This window comes from Leptonychotes weddellii, chromosome 16 (genome assembly GCF_054177405.1).
Source record: "Leptonychotes weddellii isolate Sample4059 chromosome 16, ASM5417740v2, whole genome shotgun sequence".
Taxonomy (NCBI): Eukaryota; Metazoa; Chordata; class Mammalia; order Carnivora; family Phocidae; genus Leptonychotes; species Leptonychotes weddellii.
In genome coordinates, this window is record NC_138384.1 from 18,911,971 (window position 1) to 18,939,941 (window position 27,971).

Sequence of the window (27,971 nt, forward strand, 5' to 3'; positions counted from 1 at the left end):
TTTTTTTTTTTTTTTTTAATTCACAATCTATAAACCTATCTTACAAAATATGTTTCACCATATGGTTTTGGAACTTTGGCGATAACAGGAAAGAGAAACACCCAGTGATGATTATTAATTGAGTGTATTCATTCCTTCAGCAATGTCAGGAACACGTTCATGTACCATAGGAAGAAGCCCCTGTTACAGGGTGCCCACAGTCAGCTGCCTCCCTGCTGCCCCTTCTCCCGCCCAAGGAGCAAGAATACACAGTGACATCAGCAAAACGACTTGGTCTTTCCATTACAACAGAAAATCATATGGCCTTTGCTTGACTTCTTTGCCATAACACAGCAGTATAAGAAGCCTGGTATTTCATTTGTTTATTTAATAGTCATCTATTTAATCATAGTTTGTTTCAGTCAGCCCCCTACCAAAGTACTGGAAATTCCCTGTTGCATTGTTTTAGCAAAAAGTAGAAGTTTTCCAGGGTGATGTACTAGAGGGGTAGGCATGATTTTCCCCAGGAAATAGGTTTCGTTGTAGGTTCTTAAGTCTGGCAGGAGAGGAATGGATTGTTGGTGATCCAGTCCAGTCAAGCTGCTTCCCTGTTCTAAGCACTGGGCACTTACGGCTTAGCCGATTTCTTCGTCTGTAAAATGGAGCTGTCTCTGTGTCCTTGGGCTCCCCTGCTCCACTCAGTGACAGCTCTTTCCGTTTTCACCTGCCACCCCCATGCCCCACCTGCATACACCTGCATACACCGTAAGTGTCCCAGGATCGTGTTGATGGAGTCAGTGAGGTGGGGACTGTTTTCATCAAACGTACACATACTTTCGGCCCTTACCCTCCCCCAACCCCAGAACTACATACTGTTTTTGTTGCCCTTGTGCTCTTAACAGTGATCCTAGCCCATGCCTGGGCTGGCTGAGTCCACAGTCTTGAAAAGGACCCATACATGGAGATCAATAAGCCAAGGCATTTGATTTGGAGCAGAGATCCTCAGAGAGGGACAGCCTATCTGGGTATCTCCCCCCACTATTCAAAGGGTAAGACTCCTGCCCAAGGTGTGCAGCCCATAACAACCAAGGTGGGACCCGAATTCAGCAGTGTGACTCGTGGGTCAAAGGGAAGCCTATGGACTTGCATGCACTGAGCCTTCTAAACACTCCGAGCTCAGCAAGAGATATCTGCCACAGTCATACCCCCATCCTTACCCTGGCTTTTCTCCTTGCTTTCTGTAGGCTCACTAAGGATTTCTCCATCGCTGCTTCTCAGTGTTTTTCTTCCTGATTCCTCAATCTCTCTGCAGTTATATATGGCTTCATGTGTCTGCACCCCTAGGAGGCTCAGTACTGCAGATGGCTGAGCACAGCCCTGGACGGAGCTGGGAGAAGGCAGTGACCCTGTATGGGGAGCGGGCCAGTCATGGCACACAGGCCTTGAGAAAGGAAGGGGAGACACCCTGAGAATAGGTGGAGGGGTAGATGCCACAGTGCTGGGCTGGATTTCTGTGGCTCAGAAGGGAACACGAGATTCCAGGTCTTGCGCAGTCATGAGAGGAGAAGAGGGAAAACGACCGTTCCAAGCAGGAACTCCAGTGCGGAAAGAGAAGACAAGCAGCATACATACATAGGCCTCTCAGACCCAACAAACTGTCTTCCCATTAACTCTGCTGAAAGTACAGAAACAGCTAAGATTTCTTCTGTCATTGCTTTCTTTCCTAGGAAGCATGGTGAGGTTGTATATCAACATTTTCCGCAGAACCTACATCCCCTCTCTCTCAAATGTTTGCAGTCATTGGAATTCATAGACCATTCACCCAGCTATTTTTGCTTTCCTTCCAAAGCTCTTAATTGTCTGTGCAGGCTTTTGGTGAAAGGAGTTTTATAGGGGATAGTTTTCAGGGAGGCAAACAATGCGAGGCAAAGTGGGAGTTCAATTAGTTTTTATGGAATTGAGAAGTAACCTTTTAAAAGCACACTGGCTACAGATACAGCTGTATTCTTAACTGACTGGATACTGGGGAATGCAAAGAGAAGGAGTGCAGGCTATCAGGTCTGCGCTGCTGAATTCGGGTCCCACCTTGGTTGTTATGGGCTGCACACCTTGGGCAGGAGTCTTACCCTTTGAATAGTGGGGGGAGATACCCAGATGGGCTCATGACAACCAGAGTGGTGACAGGCATTGGTGAGGCCTGTGGCAACGTCTGTTCCATTTATGGTATGCTAGTTGTCCCCTGCTGAGTAACATACTGTCCCCAATTTAGCGGCTTATAACAATTCACTATTACTTTTTATAGTTGAGTTTAGTGAAGTCATCTGGGTGGTTTTTACTTGGGGTCTCTCACGCTGTGTTGTCAGATGGCTGGTCACATGAAGGTTTGACTGAGTCGGATGTCCAAGATGGCATCTTTGCTCACCATCTGGCACCTCAGCTTGGGTGCCTAGAATAGCTAGGTATGGCTGGGCATCTCTCTCTCTATCCACGCAGCTTCTCCACATGGCTAGCTGGAGCTTCCTCACAGCATGCGGGTCTAGAGTATTCAGACTTGACATGACAGCTGACTTCTCCCAGATGAAGTTTTCCAAGAGCACAAGACACGCTCTAAGGTTTCTTATGACTCAGCTTCTGGAAATCTTAAGAGTGTCCCTTTGCTAGGTTTCATTGGTGACCCAAGGACATCTCAGATTCACATAGAAGGGGTCCTGGGGCATGGATATCTGGGGGTATGGTTCATTTGGGAGGGGGGCATTTTTGGAGACTAGCTCAACATGTAATGTGGTTGCAAAGTGGGGTTCTTGGGGCACCCGGGTGGCTCAGTCGTTAGGCGTCTGCCTTTGGCTCGGGTCATGATCCCAGGGTCCTGGGATTGAGCCCCGCATCGGGCTCCCTGCTCGGCGGGAAGCCTGCTTCTCCCTTTCCCACTCTCCCTGCTTGTGTTCCCTCTCTCGCTGTGTCTCTCTCTGTCAAATAAATAAATAAAATCTTAAAAAACAAAACAAAGTGGGGTTCTTCATCAATTATGTGTTCTATGAATTGTCCATGTGACTTTTTCTCTGACTCCATGTTCATCTAGGAATAACCCCATTGCTGTTCTGTCCTCAACATCCTGGGAATAGCACACAATAGGAAATTTTCTTGTTCTTGCTTCAGTCACCAAATCAAGATGCTATGGACACATTTGAGATTTATAATTTATTTCAGCCCTTCACCAAGAAGGGTTTTTGCTTATTGCTGTTGGTTGCTGTTGTTTGGGGAAGGTGTGGTGTGTGAGGAATAGCTGTTGGATGGAACCAAGATGAGATAAGGAAAAGTATATCTGGAAACAAAAAGGAAGAATAAATAAAGTCAAAAAAGAAGTTGTTTCACTTCTTTCTTTTAAATATTTTATTTATTTTAGAGAGAGAGGGAGAAAGCAAGGAGGGGAAGGAGCAGAGGGAGAGGGACGGGGAAGGGGAAAGAATCCCAAGCAGACTCCACACTGAGTGCAGAGCCTGACATGGGGCTCAGTCTCACGACCCTGAGATCATGACTTGAGCCGAAACCAAGAGTTGGACGCTTAACTGACTGAGCTACCCAGGTGCCCCGGAGCAGTTTCACTTCTCAATGTCGGCTGGGTTGATCCTAGAAGGTAGAAACCCTAGAGATGAAGGACATTCAAGAAATCCTTTATGCCGTTGTGTTACAGCTATGCCAGCCACCACCTTCCTTGGATCAGTGCCTCAGTTTTTGAAGACAACAGCTGTTCAGACACTCCATATTCCTCTCTTCATTCACTGAGCAGATATACATTGAACAGCTGCTCTGGGCTAGGAAATGTGTTAAATACTTTGGGAGATATGAAGATGCATCAGACCAGAATCCAGGCAGAACACAGCCCCCACACAGAAATCCAGAGTGTGCTGTAGTGTGGGAGGGGGTGGAGAGAAATGCAGTCTCGATGAAGAATTGCAGCTCTGTCAGCCCAGGGCTCAGCTCCGCTGGGGTAGGGATGACATCTCCTACCACCACCGCCTCCCCTGTCTCTCTTTGCCCTCGAGACTGTCACTCCACGAGGCTCTGGCAGCACCAGAACAGTGCTCGTCCCTTGCGACGGGAAGGTACCTACTTTGGACTCAGACAGAATGTGTGTTCTCTCGGAAACTGGCTCCAAGAGTTGATATTCCCCCTACAGGTTTGTTGCTGGTGCTGGAGCAAATGGATGTGATGTCCGTAGCATGGTGTAAGAAGTTGGATGGATGGCTGCTCTTGTCTTTTTGTCAAAATACCAAAAGCACATACAGTGAGTCACATCACCTTTTGGTAGCTCTAAACCCATGGCAAGTTTTTTCCCATTTTTCACACAAGTGTGAGAATTTGTTTACATCTCTCTCTCCACACCTGGACTATTCTCCTCTAAGGAAAAAGTCTATTTATGCAACTGTGTGTGCCCAGTATCTAGGACTGTGTCATTTCATTGATTCATGTCACCTCTAGGTTAATAATGATCCTTTCACTTTTTGCAGAAATCACTGTATTTTCGGCTCAGTGGCCCCGTGACACTTGTTCCGGTTGTCATTTGTTGAGTGACCAATCAGATGGGTGGAGTGTATTATAGAAATTGGCAGCAAGTATCCAATGGGTGAAGAAGGTAAGATGGAGCTACTTTACTGTACTATGAATGTGGAAATGGAAGTGATACCCAGCAGGCCCCTTCCTCCAACCTGCCTTTGTTTGAATCTGCACCAAATCGAAAGCAGAATCTTAGAGGGAAATTGGCCTACTTACTTAGGCTTTGAGGAATGTGATTATTCAGTGTTGTTCTTGGGTTCTCTTTATTGAACACCTGATACATACTAGTACAAGGATGATCGTTTTTATTGTTGTTGTTGTTTGGTTTTTTTTTGGCAGGGGGAGGGATGACTGTAGAAGGTTCGGAGTAGAAAGAAGGAACTAAAAGGGATTCTTTAGCAAAGACTCAGCTAGACAGACTAAGACAATGGCCATGTTGCTTCTTCCTCCTTTTCTTCTTTTGAAGAGAATTCTATAAATATGAACAAGGTGGCTTATATCCCACGGCCAGGAGGCTGAACCTTTTAGACCTCAAAAGGCAGACCACGAGATCATAAGCCAAAAGGCTGATTTCAGCTCCCAGGCCCAGCTCTGCCATTCACTGTTGCTGTGCCCTGAGATTAATGAGCTCTTTTCTGAGCCACAGGGTAGTTGGACCTAGGGTCATTAACAGTTCTTAAGTTTTAGGATTTTATGAATCCATTTACCTCCTATCTTCTCAGTGGTAACTAGAGCTATTTTTACAGGACATCCAAAAATCCAGATAGAAATGTAAGAATTAATTCTATTGGCATGACTCCCTACATGTTAGGGTTCTAGATCCATCTATCCTTACGTCTATGGCTCATCTCCATGAGGATGTCCACCAGGTGCCTTAAATTCAGAGGCCAAATACAAGTCATGGTTTTCTCCTCTCAACCTTCACTTTGTCCTGTGTGTCATATTTAAGGGTAGCATCAAAACTCACCCAGATCAGAAACATGGGAGGGGTACCATATGCCTTTCAATCCCTTACCTCCAAGAGCAATTTATTCTTGTTGATTCCTACTGGTGCTACTCTGATTATCTCTGAGATATTTTTTTATTTCTCTCTCTCCCCACCACCATCCTCCAAACATAAGCCTGGTCCTCTTTCTCCAGAGTTACTGCAATTGCTGCCTGACAAGTCATTTTGCCTCTGGGGTTAATTCATCTACGGCATGATACATCTTCCATACAAATACTAAACAATGTCCCTATGTCCAGGTATTATGTACTTTCCTACTTAATCTTTTCAGTGTCAGAGATCTGATTCCTTAATAAGTCTCTAGGACCCCTTCAGGGATAGGGCCGCTGTTTTGCTGTCTAGACTCATCTCTCAGTCATTCTCTTTGCACACTCAGCCCGTACTAGACACATCCACTGTGGGATCTACTGTAGGGCACACCTGTCACTTCCCCAAAGCCCCATGATCTCTCTCTCTCTTCACAAGCCAACTCTTGCTCACTTTATATCTTAGCTTGAACTCACTATCTCTAAGGATTTCTCTTCAATCTCTGAAGACTGAGCTATGGGTATCTCCTAGACAATACTTTAGTAGTCTGATATTATACCATTTACTGTGATTTTGACAGTGGGCTGTAATTGTCTGTTTAATTACCTATCTTCCCGGCTAGACCTGGAGGTTCTTGAGAGCAGGACTTATTTGGGGAGCATTGTGTTCCTAGTTGCAACCACTGTATCTGGCCCAAAGTAGATTCTCAATAAATATTTATTAAACATGAATAGAGACTCTAAGAATACTTTGAATAGAATGTGAGGAAGGGGAGTTAATGTTACGGCAGAGAAAAGTCATAATAATGACAGCTAACAGGTATCTAGTGCTTAGTACACGTCAGGCAAATAAGATATTTAAAGAAATCGTCTCCCACAATCCTTGCAATAACCTAATGCAGTGGGTACTATAAATGTCCAAGATTTGCTAAATAAGAAAATCGAGTCTTGGAAAAGATAAGTAACTTGCCTATGGCCCTATTGGCATAATTTTTGTCCTTGGAAATTTTTATCTTTGAGAAGTCTGATTTTAGCTAGAACTAATGGATTTTACCACTCCCCTCTTTTCTCTTACCCCTGAATAAATCTGCTCTGTTATGGACCAAAAAACAAACAAACAACCAGTTCCTGCCCAGCAGGCGGGACTTTTCCCCTGAATCCCATGCAAGCTTTTGTGACAAAAAAATGGTCATCCCCGTGACTAGACTCGTAAACTTTGGTGATTTTCAAGATGTTGTACACTCATATGTGAATGTGCACCTGTTTGAGGACAAAATTTCAATTTGGGGAACTCCTCAAACTCTTTCTGCCATGCTCTGGTCCATGTTTGTTACGGGAATAAGCTGATGAGGGAGCAGAGCGGCACTTCCCTGCAGAGGCACCCATAAGATCTGGAGTGTCTGACTGGCTCCCCTCAAATTAGCATATTTTGCACTCATTTGCTCCAAAACCTGGCTCAGCATATGAGACGCAGCCCTCCTGTAGACATGTCTGAGAGTGATGATCATCTCATTGCTGCCAAGCCAAATGGGTTTCTTCATTTCATCGGCCCTGTGAATTCTTCAATAGAACATGCAACTGACATTTCCTATTTTTCTAGATAATAGGGACAATTAGAATGAGGTATCAATGAAGCAGTCAGAAGCTAAATAGAAAGCACTTGAATTTAATTTATCTTCTAGGAAACATGCTAGTTTTTTTTTCTACTTAGAAATTAAGAACGCTTATTTAGAAGAGTTCTGCATAGCTTTTTTCCAAGGAGAGGAAGGTAAACTATTCTAATGCTTGTAACATTAAAAAACACACAGCATGGTACAGACAGAATGGCCGTTTGATCTTTCTGGCAAAGATTCTTGTTTTACAGAGAGGATTTTTCCTTCAAGAAAGGAAAGACTTGTTCATGATTATACTGTAAGGTTTTGGAAAAACAAAACAAAATTAACCAACAACTTAGGCTCCAGACTCAGATTCTTGATTCCCCCGTCAGTTCACAAGAGTAGTATTTCTTTTTCTCTTTCCCTTTCTTTCTTTCTTTCTAGATTTTAATTTATTTATCTGACAGAAAGAGAGAGAGCACGAGAGAGAGAGAAAGCGAGCACAAGCAGGGAGAGCAGCAGGCAGAAGGAGAGGGAGAAGCAGGCTCCCCGCTGAGCAGAGAGCCTGACATGGGGCTCGATGCCAGGACCCCGGGATCATGATCCGAGCTAAAGGCAGACGCTTCACCAGTGGAGCCGCGCAGGTGTTGCGAAGGCAGCATTTCTTGAAAGAACCTGTGGTGTGCTGTGCACACAGCCAGAGTCAAAAGGGCACTTCCCTTTTCCTCGAGGAGCTGACCCAGTTTCACTTGGCTCCCTCCTCAATGCAGGGGAGGACTTACCTGGGGATTAGCCACAGGATAGGCCTTCTCAGCCCTGATAACTCACTGGGCTTTCATAGTAGGGCACTTGGGCACAGATAGGAATGTCTTCAAGTGAAAAGTTATTTGCGCTTATGTTCAAGAAAAGCTTCCACACATGGAGATCCTCCTAAGTGATCATCAGCAGGGGCTAGTGGTCACAGGTCACCCACTGGGCTACGTGCTTTACATCCACGATCCTGTGGGACATCACCAGAACTTTGAGTGGTACGTGCAGTCATCGTGATTCTTTTATAGATGAGGACCCTGAGGTTCGGAGAGGTTAAAATCAACTTGCTAAGGGACACGTGCTTAACAATGGGTAGAGCCACGGTCGCTCCTCCTGAGCACTGACTCTTCCATTTCCTTTGTAGCTTGCCTTCCAGTCTTAACAAACTTGGAGGGCAATTATAATTCTTTTGGTATGACCATGTCCTAAATGTCCACTTGTGTTATAAAGGAGACCTAGCAGCTTCTGGCTAATGCATTAGAATGCAGCTGAATGTGTACACTGAGCGAGAGGTAACACATCGGGAGAAGCAAAGAGAGCCCTGGATCTGTTCACTTATCAGCCATCTCTTGAGAACTGTTGTTTTAGCCATTGGACTAGGTACTGGAAATAAAACAGTGGGCCAAATGCACATGCATCTGGGGATACAACAGTGAAACTAGCCATGCCTTTGAAGGACCGCCCTTCTTGTGATGGAGCCCAGCTGGCTGTCAAATAACCATGGTGCATAGTTCCTTCTAGACAAGTCTAGGCTTCCATAGCAGCACAGAGGGGCTGATTCTGATAGAGGAAATCAGGAGAAGCTTCAGTGGGGAGGTGACCTTTGGGTTTAGACATGGAGCATGAGTAGGAGTTTAGGATTTTGCAGTACAGAAGTTCTAGAGAGAGAGAGAGAGCAGTACCTAAGTTCTTGAGCCAGTGTTTTGTGACTAGGTGGTTTGTTTTCTTCTTTATTATCTTTAAGTAGATAAGACAGTTAAATGGATGAAAATGGTCTGAAATTCAAAAGGTGACAAAAGGTCTACAGAGAATTCAGTCTCCTTCAGTGCCTATCATCTCATCCATGAATTTCCTTACCCGGAAGCAGCTACTATTTTTGGATTCCTATGTGACTGTCCACAGATTTTCTGGACAGTTACAATCACACATATCCAGAGAGTCACTTTCTCCACATCTGTATATGTAGAGGGTCTCTAACTATAGACACTGTTATGCACACTGTTCTAGAAAAATAAAACTTTTTTATTCGTTTTATTCGTTTATTCGTTTTACTTGCTCTCCTTTGATTTTAAACTTTTTTAAAATTAAGAAAAATTACAAACCTGCAGAAAGTTGCAAAAATACAATGGATTCTTAGAAACCCTTCATCTGAAATCACTTTTTTTTTTTAATCATTTTCCCATGTTCCGTGCAATGATTGTACAGATTTAATCCCTAATTAAGATACAGCCTAGATGTCAGTTTCCCAGAGACCTGTGTAAACTTCCTCTCTGGAGCCCTTACTTCCTGAGACAACCCAGGTACAACTTGAAACCTAGAATGTGTTCCACTCCATGTCAGTTGCTCTGAGATGCCATGAGCAGCAAATCCCCCCTCCAGGATGGAGATGTCAGGAAGGGGACTCCTTTGGGCCACTTGATACCCACCTTGTGCTCAGCTTTGGGAAAGGTTTTGCCCTGTCTTGTTAAGTGCTCCCTCAGCAAGACGTGAGTGTCTCTCCAGCAGGTGAGAATGCTCTCTGCACTGGCCTTCTGGGCCCAGCTGTCCAGGGTGGGAACACAGTGCCCCGTTAAAATCTGATCACTTCGTTTCCGACAACCAGCCATTTAGATAGTGACTCTTCTCTTCTGTTTGTCGGCTTCAACACGGCCACCCCAAGCCTGGTGTAAGATTCCCTCCTTTCAAAGATCAAAGCCCCTGAGCACTGCTCAAGTTATCTCTGTGCTTCCTCTATGCATTACATGGCAAGGGACAGTTTGTATTCTCCGTGAGAGGGACTGTGAATACTGTGACGGGCAGGAGGTAACCCAAGAAGACAGTGTGAGATGGTTTTCCTGTCAAGGGCTCTGGGCCTAGGAGGATAGTTTTCAGGTATTCATTCATTCACTCATCAAATAATTACTGAAAGCCTTCATGGCACTCTTTCATGCTTTGTGTCAAGACCTGTGCATGCTCTTTGAAGACTGTGATGGTGATCTGTGGGGTGGCAGACATATAGACATATCACGGCGGAAGAAAGCAGGTGAACCTGAGAGTGATGGGGCAGAATCTCTAAGGACTGACTTCCTGGCCATCCACCCATTCATTCATTAAATACATATCTATTGACTGTTTGCTTTGTCCTAATTCCAACATGTGCACCTGTGAATAAGACCATCATGGTTCCTATTTTCATGGAACTCATATGCCCGTGAGAGGGTGTCCCCTGACCTCCCTCTAAGTCTACCTGTTTCCTTATGTTCCATCAGGAAGGTTCCGCTGCTCCCACTGTTTCAGGACAAAAATCAAGCCATTGCCTGTCAGCCCTACCTGGCCTCATGTGGTTCCTAAGTCAGAGAATCACCATTTCCTCTGGAGGCTACTAACCCAAATTACCCTGTGCCCTGTGGGGGACTCAGAGCTCAAGGAAGTTTGAGAGAACAGAGGAGGAAAGGTAACAAGCCATACCAAAATCTGCCACCAATTAATTTTGTCTGCTGAGGATCTAGAAGGCTGCAGCCTGACACCTGGCAGATGCCTCTATTTGGAAGCTTTAGAAAAATTGTGGAGGGGCCAGTGAGTTCATCTTTTCAAGAGGCCCTGAATTTTAGAATCTAAGTACCATTCCAAATGCTGTTAGGTTGCCACAGCAACAGTTCTTATACATTTTTTTTTTTTTTTAAGAAAATGAATTGTGAAAAATCCGGCTATAGACTTGCAAGGAAGGGCTAGGTGAGAAGGTGCCTCTCTAAATGAGTATCTAGTAAGTTTCCCCAAGTACTGTGTTCCTGTCCAGAACAGATACTGTTTTGGACCTCTCAACACTCCCCAGTTTCCCTTCAGAATCTCCACTTGAAAAATAGACCCAGGAGGATTGTTATTCACTGTCCCTCACCCATTTACATCTGGCTTTGGGCAAAGAAAGAAAAAGGCGTTATCGCTGGTGTGGTTTTACTCTAGTCAAGGGTTGGAGCGGGACCCGCAAAGGCAGCGAGCAGCCTGTGCTCACACGGGACTGGCCGGGGTGGCTGGCACTCGGGCTCCTGGGAGCTCGTCCAGCTCTGTGCCGGCTTCCCCAGCACTTCTCCTCCAAGCTGCTGCAGGATTTCTCCAAAATCCAAAGTTGCTTAAGTCTAAAACCTTAAGCTTCAGAAGACCGTGGTCCCTCGCAGGATAAATTACAGGATGCTTTGCTTGTAAGACCGCCAGGATCCAGCCTCCACTCCCTGTGTCATCCCCCTTTTACTCTCCATCCACAGTTTATTGCTGGCAGCCCTGGGACTCACTGGGATGCTTCCCTCCAGATTCCCTTGCATGGGTTTTCCTTCTCTGTCCCCATTTCTTTGGATATGCACAGAAGAATCCTCTCCAGATGGGGTTCCCTGGCCCCCGTGAAACAGATTTTTACTTCTTTCCCCCGAGTGCCTTGGTTCCTTGGGGGTCTCAACATGCCTTCCATGGGCCCCAGTCACCTTAACCTTCAAGAGCTCCTATTACCATAAAAAAATAAATATATTTTATGATTGCTTTGGTATCAAGATGTATATAATCTTCTACCCTAAAAGGCCAATTAATTTCCCTTCTGACTTTAAAAGAAATTACAACATTGCTGAGGATGTGGAGGAAAGGGAACCCTGTGCACCCTTGGTGGGAATGTAGATTGGTGCAGCCACTGCAGAAAACAGCATGGAGGTCCCTCAAAAACTCAAAAATAGAACTACCCTGTGATCCAGCAATTCCACTCCTGGGTACTTACCCAAAGGGGACAAAAATCCTAACTTGAAAAGATATATGCACCCCCATGTTCACTGCAGCATTATTTATACTAGCCAGGGCATGAAAGCAGCCTCATGCCCATAGACAGATGAGTGCATAAAGACAATGTGTTGTGTATATACACACACAGACACACACAGTGGAAGATTACTCAACCACAAAAAAGAAGGAAATCTTGCCATTTGCACCAACACAGATGGACCCTGAGGGTAAGAGAAATATGTCAGAGAAAGACAAATACCATATGATCTCACTTATACGCAGAAGCTTAGGGGAAAAAAAAACACAAGTAAACCCGAATTCACAGATAAGAGAACACATTGGTGGTTGCCAGAGGCAGGGGATGGGAGGTGGGCAAAATAGGTGAAGGTGATCCAAAGATACAAAGTCCCCATTACATAAAATAAGTAAATCCTGGGTGTGTAATGTACAGCATGGTGACTGTAGTTAATAATACTGTATTGCATATTTGAAAGTTGCTAAGATAGCAGATCTTAAAAGTTCTCATCACAAGAAAAATAATATAGCTATGTGTGGTGACAGATGTTAACCAGATTTATTGTGGTGATCCTTGTGCAATATATAAAAATATCATTATATTATACACCTGAAACTAATATAACGTGATATGTCAATTATATCTCAATTAAAAAAACATGCAGACACAAAAACATTCCTGTGAGCCCCTAAAGTATTATGGGCCCCAGGCACAGTGCCTAATGGAGAAGTCTGTGTGGTATTCCTTTGTGACCTCATTGCTATTTTTTTGTCTACAAGTCTGCAGGATCTTTGAGGGTGGAATTTGGATGTTTAATACTGGGTCTTCTAGCACAGTGTGTGGGTTATGAGTGCACGCTTGCTGAACAGGCCTTCATAGGAGGGAGACATGGTCTCCATCCTCCTGGGCCCTCTGCTGCTGAGATTTTTGGCTGGCATTTCCAGATAAGGCAGTGCCTGCTGTCCCAAGTCCATTTTGAAAAGGCACAACGTCTTCCCTTCCCACCATTGGTACAGCCCTTCCTTGTGCATCAGCCACTTTGATCCCTGTGCATGGACATTCTCCATCTCATTCTCTGGAAGAATAAACTGAGGCTCAGAGAGGTTAAGCAGAGTCTAGGAAACAGAGCTGTCTCCTGCTCAGGGTCACACCCAGTGTATGGAGGGAGCGATGATTCTGAGTCCCTTTTTTCCCCTAGGACTCCTGCCATTGCTCCATCACACTACAGGCCTACCAGTCCAAATTGCCACCCCTTCCTTTTCCATACCAGGACCTGTAAGAAACAGTAGATCTCAGCATAGGTAGAATTGCTTCTGAACTCCATGCTCCTGTGCACGCCCCGCCCCCCCATCTTCTCTTCACTGGAGGACTGGCCGTACCAGCTAGGGGGCGTGCTCTTGGCTCAGCCCCTTCCAGACTTGCCTCACATGGCAGCATCAGCCAAGGTCGTGGCCCCTCCTGGGGTAGCCCACATCTGATGACTGGATCAGCAGGGGTTTGACCATCTCGGTTCTCCTCAAGATCATGGAGAAGGGCCATCCTAGCCCAGAACACAACGCAAGGTTACCCGAGGCTGCTGCCAGGACCCCCTCACATCTCACCTTCTTTCTCCCTCTGTCCACTCCTGCTTCCCTTCCCTCATGTTATTCTCAAGGGTAGCCCATAATAAGCATCCCCACGGGAAACTCCATCTCAGAGAACTTAACCTGCCAGAAACTCTATGGGATATTTTGCAGCAAGCCCTCTCGTGTCTGCATGAATACACCAGATTCATTTGTACCTTCATTGTTTTCATTGAATGTGTATTCATTGATGCTTAGCACTGTGCTCAGCACCAAGATACTGTGGGAAGCAAGACAGAAAAGGACCTCTCATGACATGGAACTTAAATTACTTCTACTCTGAAGACAGATTTTAATCCTGTTTCTGCATTTAAATCATGCTTCTGCCAGAGCCTTCTGGTTGCGCCTGCACTTAGGTGGAGGGCAAGAGAAGTTTCCCATTGAGCCTTGCTGATTGCTTTGCAGAATAAATCCTGCTTCCAAGAGTGTGTGAATAGCCTTCTCCTTATCCACCATCAGACTCCTCTGCTCCTTTCACTTGGCCCTTTCAGACGGCCCAGAGTGAGGTCTAGGTGAGGGGCAGGAACTTGAACACGGGAACTGGGGCTGCGGTGGCTGCCCAGAAGGAGTATTGAGAGGGAGGACAGAGGTGCACAGAAGAGGGCCTGCAGGAATCAAGGTCGGGATCAGAAGCTGAATTGAAAAGATAAGATGGAGGGGAGGCAGGGCTAGATTTAATTTGCAGCAGAGTGGAGTAAGGGCTTGGAGAGTGATCGCCATTGCCCTTCCTCTTGCCTTAAAAATATTTCACGACCTTCCTCTTAATCAGAACAAAACGTAGACCCTAACTGCGCCATCAGTGCCGTCCCTGACATGATCGCTCCCCACCTCTGCGCCCTCGCCTGGTCCACTCAGCCACGTATCACTATCCCTTGAACTGGCCCAGCCCCTTTACAGCCTCAGGGGCTCAGCACTTTGTGTCCACTCCGTTCGGGTCTCGTCCCGGGGGGGCCTGGCCCCTTGTCATCATTCAGGACCCAGCTTAAATACCCGCCCCCGGCCCCCACTGGAGACCATTCCCTACACCGGCACCTCACCTGCCACCCACGCCCACCTATTCTACCTTTCATCGTTCTGTCTAATCCTTCAAACAGCCATCACCATCTGTGAATGCTGTATTCTTTCGTAAGTTTACGTTTTTACCGTCCTTTTTCTCGATGAGACTCTAAGCCCCAGTGCTTCAGAGACATGGTCTGCCTTGTCCCCCTCATATCCTCAGCTTCAAGCAGTGCTGTTCACCCTAACCGCAGTTTAGTCCATATTTCTTAAGTGAAGGGCTAAGCCAATATCTAAATTCCCAATGTTTCCCTGATGGGTTAACAGGAATATAATGGTTGCGCTGCCTGCTTTAGAGGGAGAGTTGGAGCGTGGGCTCCTCCACGCTGCTGAGTTGAGCAGAATTTTCAGACATATCTCTCTACCCCTCATTCTCTCTCTCTGTCCCCCTCTCCCTCTCAGTTCCTCCTGGGCCATCAGTCAGATTTGAGTGGCATCTGTTCCCAGAGCACTCCACTCTTGGGAGGCCAACAGCTGCATAATGGCTTCCCTGTGTGTGCATTAACACAGGACTTTCGGGCCTGCCCCGGCTTGCCTGACCCATCTCCCATCAGGAAAGAATGTGCATTCGTAATACTCTGGGAAATTAGGGCTGACATGTAGTTTGGTACTCAAAGTGGTTTCACTCAAGCAAACACAGAGGAGTAATAGCTGGGCACTTAAATGCTTGAGCAGGTATCAATCAGAGAAACTTTCCAATAATCCATGTTTATAAAGCTCGTTAGTATGAATTTTTGAAATAGCACTTACTCCATGTCGTTCTTGACAAATGGTGTTTGTCGCCATTGAGGTGGTTTTTTTCAATTATGCGCCAGTGTTGGAGGCAGAAGCTTTCTGACAATAGCAAGGCAGAAGCCATTCCTCTTACGCTACTATCACTATTCCCATTGCTAAACTCGACTGGACAGTTCATTAAGATGAAAAATTAATAGCACGTGCTTTGGGGAGAATAATCATGGAACATGACAGCTTGCGGAGGCTTCGGCATTCAGGGAAGCAGAGAGATGACAAACGTGCTGGTCTTCGGAAGAAGTGACGATTGGCCAATCGGTCAGAAGCCATGTGTTTACCAAGCACCTACGTGTGTGTTCAGCCTTTAGCAGAGGTGCTGGGGGTAAGGAAAATGCAGAAATCACGGCCTTTGAACTCCATGAATATACCGTCTATTTGGAAAGGCTGGGGAGATTTCAGCTGTCAATCTGGGAGCCCCAGAAGGGTATACATCAAACGCCTGACACTTTGGTGCTGACTGTAAGTCCAGGAGTAATGCATTGTGGGTCTCAGAGATTTCTTAGACCTTGAAGAATAGCAAGATGTTGATTAGCAAACTATATTCTAAATGTAGTAGCTGGCTCGTGGCTATGAGTTTGCTTTTGGGGGTGATGAAAATGTTGTAGAACTAGGCAGTGGTGGATTGATGCACAACTTTGCAGATACACTAAAAAAACCCTGAATTGGGGCGCCTGGGTGGCTCAGTTGGTTAAGCGACTGCCTTCGGCTCAGGTCATGATCCTGGAATCCCGGGATCGAGTCCCGCATCGGGCTCCCTCTGACCCTCATCCCTCTCATGCCCTCTGTCTCTCATTCTCTCTCTCTCTCTCAAATAAATAAATAAAATCTTTAAAAAAAAAAAAACAAAAAAACAAAAAAAAAACCCTGAATTGTGCATTTTCAAAGGGTTGACTTTATGATATCTGAATTTTATCTCAAGAAAACTCATTAAAGTATTCTACAAATTCTACACAGCTAAATTATAGTAAATTTGTTATATGCTCAGAGAATTGGGCTTAGTTCAAACAGATAAAATGGGGCCAATTAACATCGATAGGAAGCTCGTACCCATTTTACAGATGAGGAAATGAAGAATCAGATCAGTTCATGCTTTGCCCGTGAAGCCCCATGGATGGCAAATAATGGGGCTGGGACTTCACCTCCAGACTTTCTGGTTCCAGAGCTCAGATGCTTCCCACCCCACCTTGCTGGTGCCCAGAAAAATAGATCTTGGAATAAAGCCATAACATGAATGGCAGCAAAGATAAGACTGATTTGCCTCAGCAAAGTGCCCTCCCCATTTTCTCTCCCCTCAGTTCTTACAGTATCCCTATGAAGGATGATCAGGCATGAGTTCACCTGCAGCCGCGGAGGTTGGGTATGTCTCAGGAGAAAAGGGGGGGGGCGGTGAGAGCATGGAAACCAAGCCTGTTTTCCCAGGCTGTGTAAAGAGCACTGCACCCCCCCTTTACAGGCATTCAAAGTGCTCCTGCCTCTGCTCAGGTCTCTGTCTCTCCCTGGACTCATTCTCCAATGCAAGCCGAATGTCTTAAGTGAGACCATAGTGATGTGGGATCCATGGATGTTTAGAGACAAGGCTTGGAATTAGGGACAATTGTCTGTCCCTTGAGTAGAGACATGAATGCTGTTTCTTTTCTCCTCTGTAGAAGCAGCAGATGCACTTTTCTGTTGTAAAGCACATGTCTAGATTAAAGCCACTTAAGTCATTATCTCCCCTGCAGTTAATAAGAGAGCTTTTGATGTCATTCTCAGCTTACTAGTGTAAATAATGGGTCAAATTCTCATCCTGTTAGACAGGATGGAAATCTGACTCAAGATTTGTAAATACTGCTGCATTTAATTCATTTTCACGGGGACATTTGCTTCCCCAGCAGACAGTGTGGGAATAACAGCATCCTGGGAAACAGCCTGTGGAGGAATCAGGATGCATTAACCTAAGCAGTGAGATCAAAACAAAAGCTCTGTTTGCCATCTCCCGCCAGAGCCCAAATCCCGGCAGTCCCCGCTGTTTGGCTGCATTCAGGAAGCATAAATAAAATTAGATCCTCACACGGTATGGATGAACGGGGATTTACAAAAGGGAAGTCTTAGGCAGCTGACATCCTCTTTTCCCATTTCAATGACTTTTTTTTTCCTTAGCTCTAAAGGAGTTCAAAGAACAATAAAATAATAATAGTAATAATAATAGCAATCATACTAATTAAAAGTTAATACTTCCTGCAATATATTCTTGCTTATTTCGGAGTATTTGCTCTTTTCCCTCATTGAAGGTTGGCTCAGAAGTGGGAATGCCTGGATTCTGATCTTGTTTCTGCTTGCCGCTTGCCGGGAAAGTTGACGGCTCTTGTGCTTCTTTTGGCTCATTTGTCGAATATCAGTGTCATTTCAAATGTTCCAAATGTGGGGCTGTGTAGACAGAGGTTCTCATGGATTGATGGAATCCAGGTGATAGCCAGGTTGGTTGGTTTGTTTTCTTCCCAGCGTGTGCAGGCAGTCTTACAGGGAGAGCCGGCTTCCTGCTGAGCTGGCCAGAGTATCAGCTTATCAAGCGCACAAACGCAGGCCTTCCCCTGGGCTTGCTGGCCCTGCACGCTGGTTACGGGGGCAGGGTGCTTGCTTCTCCTTGCAGAAGGATAGCAGCTGGGCAAATGCCCCACGAAGTACAGAAGCAGCACAGTTTGTGAGGCAGGAGTGGTGTTGTGGAAAGAGACAGCCCACCCTGGTCAGGATTTCAGTCCTGCCTCTACCTGTGCCCTTGAATGGAGCAGCTACTCTCTCACGCTAGTGGCTTTGTTGCTGTTGTTTTAATGGAACAGAATACTGCGACTCTCTTGACTATCTCACAGGGTTGAGGAAGGCCTTGCATTTTTTTTTTTTTTTTTTAAGATTTTATTTATTCATTCATGAGAGACAGAGAGGCAGAGGGAGAAGCAGGCTCCCAAGGAGCAGAGAGCCCGATGCGGGACTCGATCCCAGGACCCTGGGATCATGACCTGAGCCGAAGGCAGACGCTTAACCATCTGAGCCACCCAGGCGCCCAAGGCCTTGCATTTTTTAAGTTGTGACATTGTACTAGTCCCCCTCCTTCCCCAGCACGATATGGTCCAGATATAAGAGCACGAGCCATGGAATCACCATGAAGTACCCCATTTCTGCTTCCCGTGACCTGGCTACCTGTGACTGCAGCCAGGTGATCTGACCCCAAGACGCTTCAGCTTACTCAGCTGTTAAATGGGTGTATTAGTTTGCTATTGCTATTGGAACAAACTACCACAAACTTGGTGGCTAAAAACAATACAGCTTTATTATCTGAGAGTTTTGGGGATCAGAAGTCCAGAATGGGTCCTCTGGGCTGAAATCAGGTTATTGACAGGGCTGGTTTCCTCCTGGAAGCCCTAGGGGAGAATCTTATTTCTCGTCTTTCTCAGAGTCTCAGGACCTCCTGCACCCATCCCTTAGCTAATGGCTTCTTCCTCTCTCTTCAAAACCCATCACAACACCCTCTGCTTTTCTCACCACGTCCCCTCTCTCTTTCTTTGTCCCTCTTGCCTCCCTCTTAAAAGGACCCTGTGGTTACACGGAGCTCAGGCTAACGTGCCCATTTCAAGGTCCTTAAGGTAACCACATCTTCAGAGTCCTCTTTGCCGTACAAGTCGGACCCATGCATACCGAGAATTAGTATGTGGACATCTTTGGGGAAGGTACATTATTCCTATTCATGGGAATGTTGAAAAATCAGATGAGATAATGCACGTAAAATACCTAGCACAGGTTCCTAACTCAACAAACATTTATGCTCCTCCTTAGAAGTAGTGATAATGGCGTAAGTTTACATACCTCCAGGAGATGGCCCGGGATTACCACAGTTGTAAGTCCCACAGTTCTGCTCTCCGGCGGGAGCGGTGTCCCTGTTTGGCAATGGCTGGAGGCTTCCACCCATCTGCGTCCGGAAAGGAAGCAGGTCTGCAGAGATAGTTTTGTCTGCAGAGCACGCCCTGAAGCAGGGCTGGCTTGGCCAAGGCAAACCTCCCTTCCAAGCCTCAGCTTTCTTATTCCTAAACGGAGGTGAGGGCCAAGGGGCTTGACTCTGGGCTTCTTACTTCCATTGAAGATGTATGAACTACAGTAATTGAGCACAGGTGAATCAAAAAAGAAAGCAAGTTGGTGTTAAGGTATGTTTACTGGCTTTTCAGGGAAAACAGCCCGTTGCAAAATAGCAGTGGTGGAAACAACTATCACCCTCTCCAGCCGTGAGCCTTCATGAGGCTTCCTAACTGTGGGTGCTTCTGGCCGAGGCCAGGCTCTGCTATTAACATATCTGGGAGGCTAGCACCGGGAACATCCTGTGATGAGTGTATCAGCAGACAAGGGAGGATTTGAGCTCCGGCTTCCAAGATTCAGGTGGGGGCTGAATTCTTCCATGTAAAAGTCACGTTGTTCACGGATCAAGGATTGAAGAGGAAAAACGTGGAAAGGGGAAGAAGCCTACTATGTGTCCCACGCATCTTCCTGTCATTTAATTCCACCGCTTTGCCTTGTGCAGGGGAGCATTTTATCTCCATTTTTCAAGTGAGGAAACAGAGCCTGAGAAAGATTGAATAATTTGCCTGACGCCTCACAGCTGGTAAGTGGCACGAGGAAAGGGAAATTGAATTAATACTTCAAATCTAAAGCGGAGCTTCTTGGCTGTCACAGCAGGCCCTGCCTCCCCCTGAGCGATCAGGTCTGCTCTCCACGGGACAGGGCATGTTGCAGGCCGCTGGGGCAGCCCCCGTGCCCGCCCCCACTCTCCCTAATAGGCCGAAAGCTAAGGCCACGGATACTGTGTTTCAGCTTTTTCTCCTTCACCCAAAATTTTTGCAAAAAGCATCACCATCTGCCCAGCCTTCTTCTTTTCAGGCCTGTCTTTCCATCTCAAATTCAATCTTTTCCCATTTATTTTGGGCAGAGAGTTGAGTGATGGATGTTCGCAGAGTGACACTTAAGCATCCCAGTGATCCCTCTTGCCTTCAGAGTTCATCTCCCGAGGGGCGCAGGACCCGACCTGTGACACAGACTGTCTTCACCCAGGATGCCTCTGGAGCTGTTTTGGGGGGTCTGTGTTTTGAATTATTTTAGAAATGGCAAGCGTTTGTTTGGAGAGAATATTGGAAGCTCGTCAGATTTACCCAGAGATAAGATGGGTGAGGAGATTATGCCACCAAACGTGGGTTTGTGGCTCTAATGAGTTGGATCTGCAATTCTTTTGGAACTCAGAAGATTCTCCATCAGAACTTTTGGATGCATGGGCTCAGGTGTTTGCACCGAATCAATCTCTCTAATTGCAAACCACAGTTCCTACCGAGGGGGGAGCAGAAGTACCTTAACAAGCAGGTGCAGTTTTAGATCCAGCGCTTCTAAGAGTCCCAAGCAGAAGGAAGCCAAGCCTTGAATCAAGTACACATCGCATTTTTAACCTGGGGCAAGCCACGGTGAAAGTCAAGAGGCTCTGGGAGCAGAGAAAACAAAACAAAACAAAACACCATAGAATTTTTTTTCTCTATGAGAAAGTCTGTACTCATGGGGCAGTACCCCTTAAAATCAAATTATTAAAAGTTAAACCTCTAAGATTGGATGGTGGTGGGGGGGTCTCACGAGTTGTTTGACCTTGGGTGAGTGACTTCTCAGAGCTTCAATTTCTTCATCTCTTTTTTTTTTTTTAATTTTATTTATTTATTTGACAGAGAGAGACACAGCAAGAGAGGGAACACAAGCAGGGGGAGTGGGAGAGGGAGAAGCAGGCTCGCCCCAAGCAGAGAGCCCGATGCGGGGCTCGATCCCAGGACCCTGGGATCATGACCTGAGCCGAAGGCAGACGCTTAACGACTGAGCCACCCAGGTGCCCCTCAATTTCTTCATCTCTAACCCCGTTGGGCTGTGTGCTGATTGACTAAATAAAATAAAGCGTGCAGAGTGCTCGGCTCAGTGCTGAGCATGGAATAAGCGCCCAGTAATTGTGAGCCACCCTCATCATGGGCTGCTATTAATCAGCTGTGTCCTTCTGAAGGCGAAGCATCCAACTGAAGGCTGAATTGGGGTTGATTTTGGAGCTGTCCACTCCCAAATGGAAACTGCGTTCCCCACCAGGGAATATTTTTTTTTTTTCCTTTCCTGGGTAGGATTTTCAGCCTAAGCCCTCCTCTCAAGATTTCAGGCTTCATGTGCACTAGCGTCTCTGAACATTAAGGAGTATGACTTATTCCTTCATTCCCCATCAATAAAATGAGGGTAATAATAACCTTTACCTTTGTGGGCTGATGTGTAAAATGAGCTAATGTTTGTGAAAGCCCTTTGTAAATTACAAAGTGCGATAAAGTATGAATTATTATTGTGATTGCTCTATTCCAGACAATTCATAAACAATGCAGAAAATTAAGGATGCATACTGCTAGCATTCAAAAGGCATTTATGCCTTTTTAAGTATATGGCTATAAACTATCAGCAGATGGGTTTGACAATACAGTCTTCAATCTGATTTAAATACTGGTAACCGCCCACTGAGCGACTTTCTAGCAGGGACAGTGCAGCAGATGCTGGTAGGCGGTGGGGCACCCGTGGTGAGCTCTAACAGCTCTGATCCCACCAGGCTTGTGTACCAGCAGCGGATGCCCTTTGTGACTTTGTCCTGAGTTACCAAAGGTCTGTCCTGAGTTACCAAAGGTCGTCTTACTCTTAACTCTTTCATAAAATAGAGACAGTAATACCTGTCTCACTGCGTTGTGGTGAACAGTCAGTGAGATACTGATCACAAAGCCTTGGATGCAGGGGACCTGGAAAACCTCCTAATTGCAGTCCCCTTGCCCCTGTGATGGACAGGTGTTCTCTCTTGCCCCTTGGGCCCCTCATTGAAATGCTAATGAGGGTTAGAGCCCCTGCCCTCAGCTGGGCTCCCTCCCCGCAGGCTCCCTGAGATCACCGCCACCTCAGCTCAGCAGCCCACCTCCCAGCATCTTACTGGCCCTGCTGACCTTCAGGCCTCCAAGGTCAGCTCCGGCAGGGCCAGATCTCTGCAGATTCCAGTGCCTCCTCTTGATAATCATCTGTGTGGTGGGGGTGGGGGAGTGCATGGAGTGGAAGACCACATGTTAAAGCCAGTGTGAACAGCCGGGCCATGTCCATCCCATGACAAGGGGCCTCTCTGGCCTCCAAGGGCCTTAAGTTACCAGCCGACTCCCCTTGGACAGTCCAGGTACAGCCATGTCCACATGGCTATGGGCAACAACCAGAGAAATGTAAAACCGACCTTAACACTACTCAGTTCTAGGGGCCAACGTTTTAATGCTGATAAAAGTAACAGGTAGTATTTATTGAGCGCTCACGACATGCCACACATGGTGTCCAGCAGGTCACGAGAATTATCTCATGGAATCCTCACGACAGGGCAAAGGGAAATGTGCTATACCAGTGCCCCTGGTTTTCAGAGGAGGCCATGAGATGAGCACGAGCAGAGGTCAGCTTTCAATCCAGGGCTCTTGGTGGTGGCAGTAGGGCCAGCTGACTGGGACAAGTGTCCTGGAAGAAGGGTATCAGAGCGGAACTGAGAAATCACCCAGGTCAGAATGCACTCTGCCCTTCCCTACCTGTGTTGGTGTCCTGGGACTGCCAGAGCAACGAAGTGCCACAAACTGGGTGGCTTAAACAACAGAAATTGACTGGATCACAATTCTGGAGGCCAGAAGTCCAAAACCAAGGGGTAGGCAGAGTTGACTTCTTCCGAGGGCTGCGACGGAGAATCTCTGTCATACATTCCTCCCAGCTTCGGATATCCGTAGACATTCCTTGGCTTATAAGTGGTGCCCCCACCCCATGTCCAAATTTCCCCTGTTTATAAGGACGTCAGTGATCCTGGAGTAGAGTCCACCCGAATGACTTCATCTTAACTTCATCATTTGCAAAAACCGTATTTCTAAATAAGGTCACTTTCACAGACTGGGGTTAGGACTTGAGGATCTTTTTTTTTTTTTTTTAAAGATTTTATTTATTTATTTGAGAGAGAGAATGAGAGAGAGCACATGAGAGGGGGGAGGGTCAGAGGGAGAAGCAGACTCCCTGCCGAGCACGGAGCCCGATGCGGGACTCGATCCCGGGACTCCAGGACCATGACCTGAGCCGAAGGCAGTCGCTTAACCAACTGAGCCACCCAGGCGCCCCAGCCCGGTTTCTTTCTTTTTTTTTTAAAGATTTTATTTATTCATTTGAGAGGCAATGAGATAGAGAGAGAGCATGAGAGGGGGGAAGGTCAGAGGGAGAAGCAGACTCCCTGCCGAGCAGGGAGCCCGATGCGGGACTCGATCCAGGGACTCCAGGATCATGACCTGAGCCGAAGGCAGTCGCTTAACCAACTGAACCACCCAGGCGCCCCAGGACTTGAGCACTTTTTGGGAGACATCATTCGATGATAATCCCGTCCCAGCTCTGCTTCCCACATGCTCAATATCATGAGACCTTCTGAAGATAAGGTGATGAACGGAACATACATGATCCCCATTGTCGTGGAGCATTGGTGATGTGCTCCTAGAGAATTTCTACCACTAGCCCCTCCTGGTACTGCAGCGAAACCTCTTATCCGCAATTCCAAATGGCTCATCTAAGGGGACAAGAGAATGTAACTTCATCACTCTGAGTACATCTAAAGACAGCGTAATTGGAGACAAAAAGTCATCTTTGATTAACTTTATTTGCATGTGTACATCTCCAATTCATCCACTGCTTTGCAAAATGACATGTGATTTCTTGAAGTCTAAAACTGTTTTGTTATTTTTTCCCCCTAGTTTACTGATGGGTGTCATCCTAGCACTTCCCAGACCAAGTGCTGCAAGCAGGGTGATTTTACCAGGGTGCTCCACATCTTAGATGGAAGAACGATTCGCCTGTGCTGTTTAATTAAGCCTCACTTAATGGGCAAACGTTTTCTTTAACAAGCTTGCCGTCACCTCTCAGTTATTTAAGGCAGTTCACTTCACATCAGGAGGAAAAAAAAGAGAGAAAGGAAAAAATTTCTCATTTGCTCGAACTCGATTGGTCTAAGGAAAAATGTGGCTGTCGAGAAGGTGCCTAATTGCCACTGTGATCGTGCACTTATTCTCTATTTAGTTTTAGGCTTCTTATTGAAACGCTAATCAGGGTTAGGTCTCACCTCTTGATGAATGATTTTGTAAAAACTTGATATTCCTCCGCTTAGCTGGGAACGTCTGCATGCAAGTGTAATGCCACTCCGACTGAATGGGGAGATAACTAATGCCCTTAATTTTGCAAAGATGGCTCTGATTTGGTACATACAGTACAGATCAGGGGAATCAGAATGAAATTAATTCCCTTCTTTGCATAAGCACCTCCTTGGTTATATCAGGCACCACTTGGCCTTAGCTCTTTTTGCTGGGGGTTTGGAGAACACCTGGCACGTGTACGTGGGCTCATTTCCTATAGCTGGGGTCAAATGGAGGTTACGCCATTTTATGTGATGTGAGAACGTGAGGACTCAAGTTCTCTGATTTTGTTTCATTCGTCAAGTAGGAGTCATTATCCCTGCCTCATAAGACCGTAGGGAGTATCTTGTTCTCGCTCACGGTCTAACATTATAGGTACCTAGTGAGTGTTCCTTCCTTTCTCTTTCTTCCCTGCCCCTCCCCCAGCCCCCAGCCCTTGAAAGTGAGACACAGGTTGTTGTTTGGGGTTCTTCTCCCCACCCCCCCATGGAAGTCACGCACTCATTCTGCGTCTGAGTCTTAGGCTGCTTCTCAGTTCTAAAGCTTAACACATCCTGATGGAAAATGAATAACTGAAGCAGACACCCATTTATTTTGACGGAGGGACACTGCATTTGTGGACATGTAGCTATTTCTGCATGGGCACCTGAGTTGCTCCTGGCTTTCCGACTTTGCATGCAGCGGGACAGGTATGAATCCAAGCATTGGCCCAAGAGTGAATGTTTTTATTGTAAGTGCTCTGTTATTTTCGTACGTGTGGTCTACCACCCGCCTACATTTCCTGCCCCACCACTTACTCTTTCTTGAGCAGCCTTTGCACTTTCACTCTCCCAAATTCCTAGCGTTACCTGAACACAGACTCCCATTTCTTGTCTTAGATGTTGGCTCCTGTTGTTTCCACTGGCTAGATTGCTGTTCCTACGCTGAACATCTCATCCATTCATATACATCCCTTCACGACCTCGTTCAGGTTTATCAAGTATGTCTTCCCTGAGCAACCACGTCCTTGGATCCTGGTTTATGTGAGTCTCCACTGAGCTCTCTCAGCAACTCATGCCCACAGCAAAGCACCTTTCATGACATGCTTACCATTTTCTGGGTTGCCTCCCAACCTGCCACCCACCACGCCACTCCCAGAGTTGTGAGCACCACGGCAGCATCTTCCGGTCACTGCCTTTGCTTAGCTCAGCATCGGATTCCCACCTCATGCTCTGGGTATGTTTGATGAATGCATTTTTACCAAATTTTTGTGTGTACGTGAACAAACATCTATGAGTGCTGCATTCTTGAAATTTGCCTACTAATCGCACATGGTATGTGCTCCTAATATAAATGATCCTGACTCCAAGATTTGGGTATTGGTTGTTTTCTGAGAACTAGCGTCAACTCAGGATGAAAGAGAACATTATTCCTAATTCCTCGATCAGTTAGTACTGTAGATGATCCTCTCATCCTTAGGCCTTTTACATTGTAGGTCATCTGTCAATATCCAAGAGCCTATTCCATCTTCTCAGGGGAAATCAAAGATCCTTCCTTGGTTTTCTCTGACCTCAGTTACACTGATGGTAAAAGTTCCCAAACTGTCAACATTTCCCCAAATGTGATGTCTTCTGCCCAGTGATGTTGCTTCCCTGAGGACTAGGCAAGAGCATTCTGAGTTCCCACAGAAGATATTTGGAGACAAAATGATTCTGGGATTTCAGGAAAAAAATAACTTGAGGCTTGGAGATTGGCTTGCCTCGTCCAGTTTTTTTATTTTTACAAGTGACTTTCCACTTTATCAGACAAACATATGGGACTTCCAGTTAAATGGGGATTTCAGATAAAAAAACAGTCATTTTGGTATAAGTGTGCCCCCCCAAATTCTATGGGACATAGTTTTACAAGAACTGTTTACAAGATAAACAGAACAAGTGCTGTTTATCTGAAATTCAAATTTAATTGGGTGTCCTGTATTTTTATTCACGAGATCTGACACCTCTAGTTTCCACAAAAGTAAATGACGTGGCCATTATGATTTAATAGACTTGACATGGTAGGAATGATAGGGTTTGAAACACACAGACTTTCTGAGTCTCAAGTGAGTATTCAGGCCTAAGTCATATGATTAGGAGTGGAAATTTTTCTACTTTAGCACAAAGTGCTTTTTGCAAGCTTCAGATGATTATTCCTAGAAATCCATCTCATCGCAGCAAAGCAAGCGTTGCTTTAACATGGGATACAACTCAAGAGAAATGATCCATATTAAGACAGTTTCAGGGAACTTGCAAAGTAGTCTTGTCACTTCATCACACCACAAGCCTGCCTGCAAATGCCAGGTGAGTTCCCATTAAGGCTAGGTCCTCTCTTAAAAAATGCAGGGATTTTGTGTTGTATAGGATATTGAGAAAGTGACAAAGGAGCTGTTTTGAGGAGAACCGAAGGCACACGATGGAATAAGGGCACAAAATTTAAAGTATCCATTTAGCTAGCATAAGTGATGTCCACGTGTCTTCAATATAAACTTTCAATTCCCCATACTTACTAAGGAACTGATAGAAAATTCTGTAGCCAGTTAGAAAGAATTGCCATTATTCTGCTGTAATCTGAATTTCTCCTTTTTATCATGATTTTCTTTTCCAAGATGGCTTCACTGGGGAAAAAAAATCACATCTTTATTACATTTTGCAGGGGAAAAATGTATCTTTTTATGCACACATTTCGATCTCCATGCCAAGTTTGTGATTTGTGATTATTTGAAGACTTTGCTTCTCTTAAATATGTTCAATCAGATGTCTTTTTTTTCTTTTTCTTATGACCCCAGGAACATTTTTTTTTTTTCTGTTTTGATTTGGGTCCCATTGGTGTTTCACTTTGAATTTTCCCAAAGCGGTACCTCCATCCCCTCCTCCTGTCAAAAAACCAATATTCTGGGGCGCCTGGGTGGCTCAGTCGGTTGAGTGGCTGCCTTCAGCTCAGGTCATGATCCCGGGGTCCTGGGATCGAGCCCCACGTCCGGCTCCCTGCTCGGTGGGGAGCCTGCTTCTCCCTCTCCCTCTGCCTGCCGCTCTGCCTACTTGTGCTCTCTATCTCTCTGTCAAATAAATAAATAAAAATCTTTAAAAAAACAAACAAACAGGGCGCCTGGGTGGCTCAGTTGGTTAAGCGACTGCCTTCGGCTCAGGTCATGATCCTGGAGTCCCGGGATCGAGTCCCGCATCGGGCTCCCTGCTCGGCAGGGAGTCTGCTTCTCCCTCTCCCACTCCCCGTTTGTGTTCCCTCTCTCGCTGTGTCTTTCTCTGTCAAATAAATAAATAAAATCTTTAAAAAAAAA

General features: G+C 45.9%; 1 protein-coding gene across 2 annotated transcripts in view; it reads left to right on the forward strand.

The window, feature by feature from the left end:
• CDH11 (cadherin 11) overlaps positions 1-27,971 on the forward strand; it is a 185,783-nt gene that overhangs the window by 56,628 nt on the left and 101,184 nt on the right. For both annotated transcript variants that reach the window (XM_081806498.1, XM_006747624.3), the window contains exon 2: positions 4,488-4,612. The gene's annotated coding sequence lies outside the window, so the exon portion shown is untranslated. The remainder of the gene's footprint in view (positions 1-4,487; positions 4,613-27,971) is intronic.